The 11,134-nt window shown below is 38.2% G+C and overlaps 1 pseudogene; it reads right to left on the bottom strand.

Annotated features, from left to right (window-relative positions):
• Window positions 1–8,183, bottom strand: part of LOC105524952 — a 130,425-nt pseudogene extending 122,242 nt beyond the window's left edge.
• Between the last annotated feature and the right edge of the window lie 2,951 nt (window positions 8,184–11,134).

Below are 11,134 nucleotides of genomic sequence, written 5' to 3'. Positions count from 1 at the left end.
GAGTAGCTGGGACTACCGGCGCCCGCCACTGCGCCCGGCTAGTTTTTTGTATTTTTTTTAGTAGAGACGGGGTTTCACCGTGTTAGCCAGGATGGTCTCGATCTCCTAACCTCGTGATCCGTCCGTCTCAGCCTCCCAAAGTGCCGGGATTACAGGCTTGAGCCACCGCGCCCGGCCTAGTGGACGTTTTATAATTGCATAACCTTATCTGCTTCTTGAGAGCTAGAGTATCTCTGAGAGATCCCAGGACATTCAGAAGAGCTGGGACAGACGATAGGAATGTGGGAAAAGGAGTGAGGCAGACCCGAAAATGATTTGCCTTAGACGCTAAGGCGAGGGTTCAAAATTGACTTGGGGTGGTGTAGGAAACATAAAAGATTTTATGATTCTGCCTCCTCCATGCAGACATGGTAAAACTCACTTTTAGCCTTCCTTTCAATAGATGATCATGAGCTACAGTGGTAGAGTTTTGGCGCCTCTGGCCTTAACTATTCATCCCTAGCTCTATGGAAGCCTTTAACACATGTACTCTCTCTGTGTTTTGTTTTTGTTTTTTTTTTAAATTAGGACTCTTAGGTAACCCCAAGCTGCATTTTGTGTTTGATCCTGAGTGGATTTAATGGGGATATGCTAGAAGTCCAGAGGTTTAAGGGGGAGAAAGGATGAATATACCTAACAGTGGTGGACAGTGAAAGACTGGGAACCAATGTGATCTGATTTGAAAGGCATCAGGTAGATCACAGGACACATGGGAGTTTACATACAATGATTGTTTAGAAATAGAAAAAACAGCAATATATTTTAATAGGTCCTAATTCTGGTATCTTCTTCTTAACTAAGCATTCATGGGAGAAGAAATGAAAAGGAGGAGAGAGCTGGTCAATTTAACATCGATCCAGTGCTTATGATGTGTGAAGTACTGCACTAACTTTAGCCTGCATTATCTCATTTAGTCCTCATAGCGTCCTGCGAAGGAGACTCTGTTATTATTCCCATTTTATAGACTAGGAAACTGTTCTCAAACCATAGAGAGGATCAGGTTTATACTCAATGTCAAAGTCACACCCTGGATTGCAAACCTAGCTATATTTTATGCCTAATAGCTTTCATGTATATTAAAGTAAAGCAAAAAAAAAAAAAAAAAAAAAAAGAGAGAGAGAGAGAGCACAAGAGAGGAAAATAGAAAGTTTATAGTGTACAGACCCAAAACCAGTATTTGCTTATAATCTGACTCTCTGGAAGTTCCATGTTTTCCAAATGATTTTCCCATTATTTTCCATGGCTGCCTATGAGAGCTAAGCTTGTAAGGAGATGGAGTGGGTAAGCCATCTGACAAACCCAGACCCAATTTACCAACATGGCTGAAATCATATGATTAGGAAGGATCATATGCATGTGTGCGTGCACATGGCTGAGCAATTGTGAAGCAGAGATTAAGGCAGAAGTTTCTTTTTAAATCATAAATACAATCTGAGAATAGGATGCATTTAAGCAGTCTCTGGACATCAGTATGAATCTTACTGATGGTAAGTCTATTTTCTTCATGGAGTTTATTTTTATATCTTTAATTCTTCAAAATGTTGTATTATTTCCAAGTGAGTAACACACTTATGTGGTCTAAGCAGAAAAAGTGTTATAATCAATTATGCATGGAGAAGATTTGCTCACAGAACAGTTCTTGTCCCCACTGCTTCCTCTAGATAATCACTTGCTTAAATTCTTCTATATACTTCTAATATATAAAAGCAAATATGAATATCTATTCTTATGAGCCCCCTTTTTACACAAAGGTAGCATACAAGAGATATTTCATTAATACCTTGCTTTTTTCTCCTAACAATATATTCTGGATGTTTGGAGATCTTTTCATACCAACACAGAAAATGGTCTTTCCTCTTATACAGCTGCGTAGTATTCAGTTACATTGTGTAATATACTATAGTTTAATCCATCACTTCCCTATTTATGGACACCTGGGCTGTTTCCAATTCTGCAAACAAATAACCCTGTACAAATGTCATTTTGTATGTGAGTAAGTGTTGCCATAAGATACATGACTAAAAATTAAGTTGCTGTGACAAACAGTATTTATATTTATAATTGATAGATTTCACCAAATTGTACTCCACAGCAGTTGTATCAATATAATAAATTCTATGGATAAATCTTGATTTTCTGTTTATAAATGTTGATTAATTCTTATGAGAGGAGATGTCATGTTGGCAAACGCAAGGGGTTTCAAATCAGGGAATTGTGCTGGGTTACTGTAGCACTCTGGGCCTTATTAACCTAATCCATAATGAGAAGGAGTAGAGTGTGATCATTTGTAGGGTTTATTCCTCCAAAAGCTTTTTAAAATAATAAGCTTTCTTGAGAGGACAACGTGGGTGGATCATGAGGTCAGGAGTTCGAGACCAGCCTGACCAACATGGTGAAACCTGGTCTCTACTAAAAATACAAAAATTAGCTGGGCGTGGTGGCGTGTGCCCATAATCCCAGCTACTCAGGAAGTGGAGACAGGAGAATTGCTTGAACCTACAAGGTGGAGGTTGCAGTGAGCTGAGATTGCGCCACTGCACTCCAGCCTGGGTGACAGAGTAAGATTCCATCTCAAAAAAACAAAACAAAACCAAACAAAAATAATAAGCTTTTATATTTCCTGTAGTTATCAACACTGTGTACTTCATGTTTAACATTACCCCAGTTCTGTGATCTTTTCCAATATTCAAAAGTAAAGCAAAATCTTCCAATAGCTGTTTCACCCAGAAAAAGTTGCCTAAGAATGATAACTACTGTTAGTTACATTGCTGAAATGAAATGAAACTTAGGTGCTACCTAGAGTAGACTTTGGCTGCTGGTTGGTTTGAACAGCTCTCAAGCATCACACTTCACTGCAGCCGTGGTGTGTGCTAGAGGCTTACGGCATAGTTAGCAGCCGAACTAAGCTTCATCAGGTAAATAGCTACATGACTGTGATGCAATCCATGTCAGGTGCCCCCAGCCCAGTGTTTTGACAGGCAGGCACTGTCAGCCAGCCATGAAGAGCCCGTCTATTGCACATGCACTGTGGTGGGCTCTCCAGTAAAGATACTAAAAGGCATCTAGTTGGCAAATGCAGGAGGAGGCTTGACCATATTAGGAGTAGGCTGGATCTTGCTGTGTGTTCTGGTTTGAAGTCTGGGTGGGTATGCATTATGGTTTTGGAGAGAAGGCAGCAAAAAAGGCCAGTCTTTCTTGGTACTCTAAATTTTCTATTTTGCCATCTTATTGCAAAACTTCAACCACCTAACATTTTCAGTTGGTTGATATCCGAATAAAAATATATTTATCATGGGCTATCTCATTATGTGTAAAAATATCCCAGTCTCTTTTTTTTTCCTGCCTCTGTAAGTTTTAGCAATAGAAAGGAGAAATCTTTTGTGGCAAATAGAAAAAGGGAGGGGATGCAGAGAAAGTACTATTTGTTGAATGCCTACTTTCTGCCAAACTGAGCTGGCTGCTTTACATGTAAGCAAAAATGGAAGCTAGGTTTTGTTTCTCCCTGGGATTAGCAAACTCTTTTTGCTGCCAAAGTTCTTAGTAGCCTTTCAGAATCAGGAAATGAAGACCAAAATTGAACACTACACTAGGTATATACATTATTATATGACAGGAAGAGAATATTATTGAGAAGCTGATCGTGTTTTAGATGTTGTATAGAACACTGTGAATGCAACAAAATTAATTGTCTCTGTGCAGATAAATCTTGCTAGAACACTGAAGTTATCAAATCTCCATCTCTTCAAAGCCCCGTACCTATATTTCTCCTTATCAGGGAACACACACACACACACACACACACACACACACACACACACACACACAGATAATAGTTCCCCAGGAGTACATATCTTGTCTCATTTTTTCCTTTTTATCTCGCAGATAAAAATTGCAATTTGAAAAGATAATTCTTCCCAACTGTCAGATCCCATTAGAATTTCTTCAGCTTGATGTTCTTTAAGGTAAACATACCGTATGCATTTACTGCAACCAACTCATCATATTTACATTTTGATTGTCGAACACTGTACAAATTGCACATAATTGCCTTCTCTATGGCTACAATCTTGCTATTTGAAACTTTTGAAAATCTTCCTCATCTGGAATTTAGTAACAGATTAATCTTCCCATCAAATAAGGGGACAGGAAATTATCTTCTGCAGTTGTATCCTGTGAGGACACTACTAATTAGAAGCCATTTCCTGCTCTCTGACCACTTTCTAGCAGCACTCCCTGGAGGTCCAAGACATGTCACGTGATTTCATTTGAGCTGAAGTCCTTGGTGGTCAGTAGAAGTTGTCTATGTGCAGCGTTTGGAGATGGTAGGAATCCAAATTATTTCCAGATTTTTGTTGTCTGTAGAGCAGGGTTTCTCAACCTTGGCATTACTGATATTTTGGACCAGAAAATTCTTTGTTGTGGGACTGTCCCTGGCAGTGTAGGATGTCTAGCAGCCTCCCTGGCCTCTACCCACTAGATGCCAGTAATGTTTTGACAACCATAAATGTCTCCAGACATTGCTGAAGATCCCCTTGGGGACAAAAATCACTCCTGTTTGAGAACCACTGATGTAGAGAAATTTAAATTATATTAAGTATCGAAATGTGGGTGAACTCACTGGCAATGTTAAAATGCAATCATTTGGATGAATTTCTTCCCTGTCTCTACACAAATGCCAGAAGGAAACTGGTTCACACATTAGCTTCTTTCCCCAAATTTCTCTCTGGTTTGGTGGAATCAGAACAGAGGTTTGACTTCTTTGATCCATTTTTTTTTTAACAGCAGTAGTTCTAACTTTCTTTTAGAAGTCTCCAGAGTCTAGGTCTAGTTTCTTTCCAACAAATGAGGTTGGTGACCTCAAGACAGTAAGTGTAATTTCCTGGAATGACAATGAAATTCATTTTGGTATTGATAAGAATTAGAAGTAACCTGTTCTTTAGCTTCTTTCTTGGTCTGTTTGGTTGCTATGACAAAATATCACAGATTGAAAGCAACAGAAATTTGTTTCTCATAGTTCTGGAGTCTGGGAAATCCAAGATCAAGATACCAGCAGATTTGGTATCCAGTAAGGACCCACTTTCTGCTTCATAAAATAGGGCCTTTTCACTGTGTCCTCACAAAGTGGAACAGGCAAGTAAGCTCTCTGAAGTCCTTTCATAAGGGCATTAATCCCATTCATGAGGACACTAACCTTATTACCTAATCACCTCCTCAAAGGCACCACCTGCTAATACCATCACCTTGGAGGTTAGCATTTCAACATATGAATTTTAGGGGTACACAAATATTCCAACTATAGTGGCTTCCATCATCATGTCTGAATGGGTTCAGAGAAAAATATAATCATTTATATCTATCTCTTAAACATGTTTGCTATTTTGAATGACAGATTATTTTCTAGTTGGGGGACAAAGGACACTTGGTCCCATTAATCTATTTGTAAGCTTCTTTAATCATACAGCCCACCACACATACACCTGACAGCAATTTTAACCCTAATGGTGCTTATTTATTTATATATTTACCTCTCACTTACAGATATCAATTTCTTAACAGTAGGAACAATGTCTATTTTATGTTTGTCTTCATTATCTAGTACAGTAATTGGAACATATGGGGCCAAAATCACTAGACTATATATTCCATGATAAAGGAACTATATCTGGTTCACCACTGTTTCCATAGGACTTAGCATTTTCCTGGCACATCATGGGCACTCAATGCATGTTTATGGAATAAATAAATGATTGGGAATCACACTGGAAAACTGGAATTAAATTCTAGGTGCACAGGTTAAATGGATTTTGACTTCATATTTCAAATGAATCCAAGTTAACTCAATTTTACTTGTTTCAGCTAGAGTTTGGGGAAAAAGTACTTTGCCTGCTTTTTTTTGATTTGCTTTATTTATAGGCAACCCAAAAGAAAGATGTGGGAAGTCTAACTAAATGCTCAAAAAAGCACTTGACATCTAATGAATAAGTGCAAATTGGTGTGACCACAGCTTTCTTCTCATGAACCAAGGTTCCTATATCTACTCCAGCTGAAAGGAATGAACATTTTCTTTCATTAGAGTCTCTTTTCTCCTACAGTCTTCTTTAAAAGGCAGTTTAGCATAGTGGCTAAGAGAGCAGACTCTATAGTCAGACTGATCAAGTTCATATTACACTATTTATTGGATGTGTGACCTTTCAAAAATTGCTTAACCTTGCTGTACTTTAATTTTCTTATCTAATAGGTACCTACGTTTAAAAATGGTACCCACATCACAAAGATATTGATGGGATTACATGGATAAATGAGTAAGTTGCTTAAAACTCTTAAAGGGTATGCCATGTTAGATAGTACTTTACTTTTTAGATGGAGATCTCTATATATCTATATTTCTCTGTCTATATTAAATTCAGTTAAAAAAATTAGACTAATTTTCTTTTCTTTTTGAGTCAGAGTCTTGTTCTGTCATCCAGGCTGGAGTTCAGTGGTGCAATCTCAGCTCACTGCAACCTCGCCTCCTGGGTTCAAGTGATTCTCCTGCCTCAGCATCTGTAGTAGCTGAGATTACAGGCATGCACCACCATGTTAATTTTTAGGTGGCAGATTTTGTATTTTTAGTAGAGATGGGGTTTCACCATGTTGGTCAGGCTGCTGTTGAACTCCTGACCTCAAGTGATCTACCTGCCTCGGCCTCCCAAAGCACTGGGATTACAGGCTTGAGCCACTGCACCCGGCCTAGATTAATTCTTATACTACCCCAAGTTTAAACATATTTGAATAAACGATAAAAAAGCGAAACTCCACTCTATTGAAATTCTTAGGAAAAGAATATCCAAATTGTCAGCTTTTGAAGGCAGGAAAGGCTCATGTCATTGCGGAGACATAGCTGGCCTTGTGGCTTTAGCAAAAATGAGATGCTAATGAAGGATGCAAAGGGAACAGCTGTAGGGGAAACAAAGGTATAATGTAGCAGAAATTGAAGATTCGAAGCCTTCCATTTTGTAAATATTTGGATTGGTAGAAATTTGTTAATTGAGGCAATTGATTTTCACCTGAAAGTGGTAGCAATATCTAATTCATTAAATCCTGAAATAACATCCTTTGGGCCAAATGGGGTCATTCCATTCTTAACCTCTTAGTGATATATTAACAGTTGGAAAGCATTTGGCCGCATATCTTAAAAAGTGCCTTATTAACAGGAATACATGGCGGAAAAAAAAATGCACAAACCCACACTTGTACTGAGATGGGGGAAATGCCTCCATGGCCTCCAGCCCCTGTCCTCCTCTTCAGTAGTATTTTAAGGTCTGTGTTTAATATTGCCAAGCCTACTTGAGTGATAAATGTAACTGTATAAAAATTACTTATTACAAGCTGTCATGTTGCCTCACTCACATCGGCTGGGCTGGAGGCATTGTACATAAAACTTGAATCTCTACCTTGACAGCGTCAGCCACACTGGCTTTAAAGTAAAATGCTTTCAGTCATGAATACAAAACATAATTTACCTTTTCATAATACTTCAGTTTGAAACAAGTTGGAAAGCTCGTGTTACTGTCAGACCTGTACCTGAGCCGAGTAGGGAACCAGTGAATTCCAAGCTGTCACCTGAAACCTGCTGCTGCTTCCCTGCAGTCCTTTGAAGCAAACTTAAGCTGTTAAATTATGGGGCCTCTAATTTTTAAAGTCGTATTTATGTGTAATTCCTTTTTGCAACTTTGCAGTGACAACATGTTGTCAAGGTGGATTAGCTCATTTTCTAAATTGGTATTTGTATTGGAATTCCTGATTGAATGAATTTTTCTCCTCTTGAAGCTCTTAGGCCCCTTCTAGCAACTATTTGTTCAAGAGGTCAGGAAGCTTTCACTGACAGATGTATATTTTCAAAAAATGAAACCCTTAGCCATTTGCAAACACAGTCAAGTCTACCGTGAGTTCTCTCAAACCAGCAAAAGCTTTCAAACCAGTGGCCCAGTCAGCAAGTGAATCACCACCATTCGGGGACTTGTGAGTTAGTTTCGAACCTCTGTTTAATCGAGCCTCTGACTACAACCTGCAGATGTCAGCCAGATGGAAATTGAATGTGAAGGTTCCAAGGAGCCTCTCCGCAGTACAGCTGATTCATTGTGACTGTTTTTATGGCTGGTCATGATGCATACAGTATGTGAGGATCCATCTGCGGGGGTGTCTGCCCACCAGCCTCTATGCCACGTCGGCTGACCTGGCCCCCACCAGAATGCAGTGGGGATGGAGCTGCAGATGCTGTGCGTTAGCCCAATTCCTTTTGACAATGTTCACATTCAGTTAGGGCCCAAAGTGCTTGTACTTGTCAGCTGGGATAAATGATGAAGGAAATAGTTCCCCTGCGGAAAGTGAAACAGAATGACCAAAGGAGAGACTTTCCTCTACTGATCCTCCACGCTGTACTCCTAAGAACTCATCCTTATAAAACAGCTCCTGCATTTCCCATTTCTCCTTCACTTTGCCAGATATGACTGTTGGGGAAAAGATAGTTGACCTACAGGGGCGTTCAATATCGTGGGCTGTTCTCTTTTTGAAATTTTAGGACAAGTGAAATTGATTCTGAAAGAAAACTAGCGGGGCAGGGAAAGTATTTCTGCTTCCACAAAGACAACTCCCTCAGAAATGTTGGATTTTGATTTCATAGTTTGCCTATTTGTGTCTACATAACACCTTCCCCTAAGGAATTTAAAGCATTAGACAAACACTGCTTTTCATGTTTATAAAGGCTTCATTGGTAAATATAATATTCTTTTTACTAGCAGTTTGAAGATTTCCCAAAATGTAGCTCCAAGCTCTCTTGTCCAGCTCTTTTCCTCAGACACATAATCCCCCCTTCCCCCAGAGGTACTTGTCTTAGGCAGACGTACTCCATTCTTGACTTCATAGCTTTTCAGTGCCATCATTACACCCCAGCTGGCCCATTATTCACCTCCTCTTTCTTCTTCATTGCTGCCTTCTCTGATTGATGGAAACACATTTTCCTTTATCATGCCAAGTTACATAAGGCACACTGTGTAAATCCTAAGTTAAAAAGGTAAAGTCTCCTCTCTCTGGGGTTTGCCTCTTGTTCCACATTCTCGTTCAGCTATAGGACCCTTGCAATGGACACCTGAAACAAAATGTTCTGCATGTCATGCCACATTGTATCTCATCATGTCTCCATTTCAACACATATTTATTGATTGATAAAAATTTTGCCAGTGGACTTTTTCTTCTGCTGTATTATTTATTCTCTGTACATTAATATAGATTCTCCTGGGAATTCTGTTATTCTAAATGTACAGGACTTTTAGGTAGTGCCTGTTTGAGCTTAGAAGCATATAAACTTGTTCTGGGTCTAAACAATGTGTTTTTATGTGGTATCTTGGTGGATCCTAATTGAGTGTGTGCTAAAGTGACGTTTGATGATTTTCAGATATTATTTTTAAAGTGTCTAAATGGACCCTTACTGGGTTCTGGGATAAAGCTCTAGTATGAGATGCCATAGATCAGTGGTCATCAGATCTGTATTTCTTATGTCCTACTGAACACATGTGGAAGCATATTTATTCATTTGTGCATTTATAAGTCTTCTATTAATTTCTAAATTTACAATGACATTTTAGTCATACCATAGCATATTATTTTGGAGATCACTTCTGATTGTCACTGTTCATACACATGCTTCTGAACCAGGTAAGCTGATTATATCAAGTACAAATTAATGTTTTTCTTACATTTAAATAATTGGAATATGTATAGATTTACAAATATATCACAGCATAAAGCTCTATATCAGCAGTCAGCTGACATATAGGGAGTATCTATTTATTAAACAAAAATTAATTCAGAATTTACTATGGGTTTAATGTATATCTTCCTAGTTACCTAGGAGGATAAGAATGGTAGGTGATAGTAAGATAAGCTTATATTTTTTACTCCCAAGATGAATAATATGTTAATAAGTACTGTAGAAGCTCACTGAAATGGGAGATGAGTGGGTCTGTGAAAAGCTAAGATGTGAATACAAGTTTAAAAAGTAGAGAGGAAGAGAGAAGAGGGTCAGAAGATGCAATCTCTGCATGCCCGGCTAATTGTTTTGTATTTTTAGTAGAAATGGGGTTTCACCATTTTAGCTAGGGTGGTCTCGATCTCCTGACCTCATGATCCATGTAACGTTTCTTTAGCTTGTAATTCATTATTAACAAAGATGGATATTTTCAACTAATATATGTTCTAAAGTAAAAAGAAAAACATACATCCAATTAAATCAAAAGCACTTAGAGTAGCTTTCAATATCAGTGTATTGATTCAAATGTTAATAAACTAGGAATACATATTTTTCCCTTTCATTGTAGGAATATTTACTTTGTGGTTTTAAAGAAGCATTTTGTCTCCTCAAAGTCAAGTAGTTATTCCTTTTTAATTTCATAACACCGTGACAAAGCAACAGGTACATTCTGTAACAGCAGGTAAAATGCATGAACATTGTAGATAACTTTATTTAGCATTATTTGTTTATCATCTTTTTACCCTAGGAAAACAATAACAGAAATCAGAAAGTCATGTAGAGGTTATATGATGGAATCTCCTTCTCCTCCATGCATATTTACATTTCCGGGGCCAAATAAGAACATGTCAGCAGGGTAGCTCCCTTTGAAGTCAGGGCAGGCAAGACTGAGAATTCCAAGTAGGCATCTGAGCCTCATTCACTGAGGCACATGCTGCCTTCTTTCAGAGAGAGGTTGGCTCATTTGTTCTGGCACCTGGAAGGTAATTTTCACCTTTTCTCTTGAGAGTGAAAAAGCAGTGGAGAAGAATTAACGAAGGGAAAGCTTTGGATTGTTCTTTTTGAAAATTCTATCAGGGAATTTCTTGGAATTTCTTTTTCTTTTTCTTTTTTAATGAAATTAATACCACAGCTAAACTACTTCTAAAATAAGTTCTCTAAAACTACTCATTGTTTTAACAAATCAACTGAAATAAGTCTTCCCAAAATCATATAATCACCGAAATGTTTCCTTATGACATAATTTATTGCTCCTTCCTCTATTCTCCAAACGCATTTTGCATAAACTTTATTTCATGCTACCTCATT

The sequence above is a fragment of the Colobus angolensis genome, unplaced genomic scaffold (assembly GCF_000951035.1).
Source record: "Colobus angolensis palliatus isolate OR3802 unplaced genomic scaffold, Cang.pa_1.0 Scaffold51, whole genome shotgun sequence".
Classification (NCBI taxonomy): Eukaryota; Metazoa; Chordata; class Mammalia; order Primates; family Cercopithecidae; genus Colobus; species Colobus angolensis.
The sequence above is the reverse complement of the archived record's forward strand: the minus strand, read 5'-3'. Positions and strand labels throughout refer to the sequence as shown.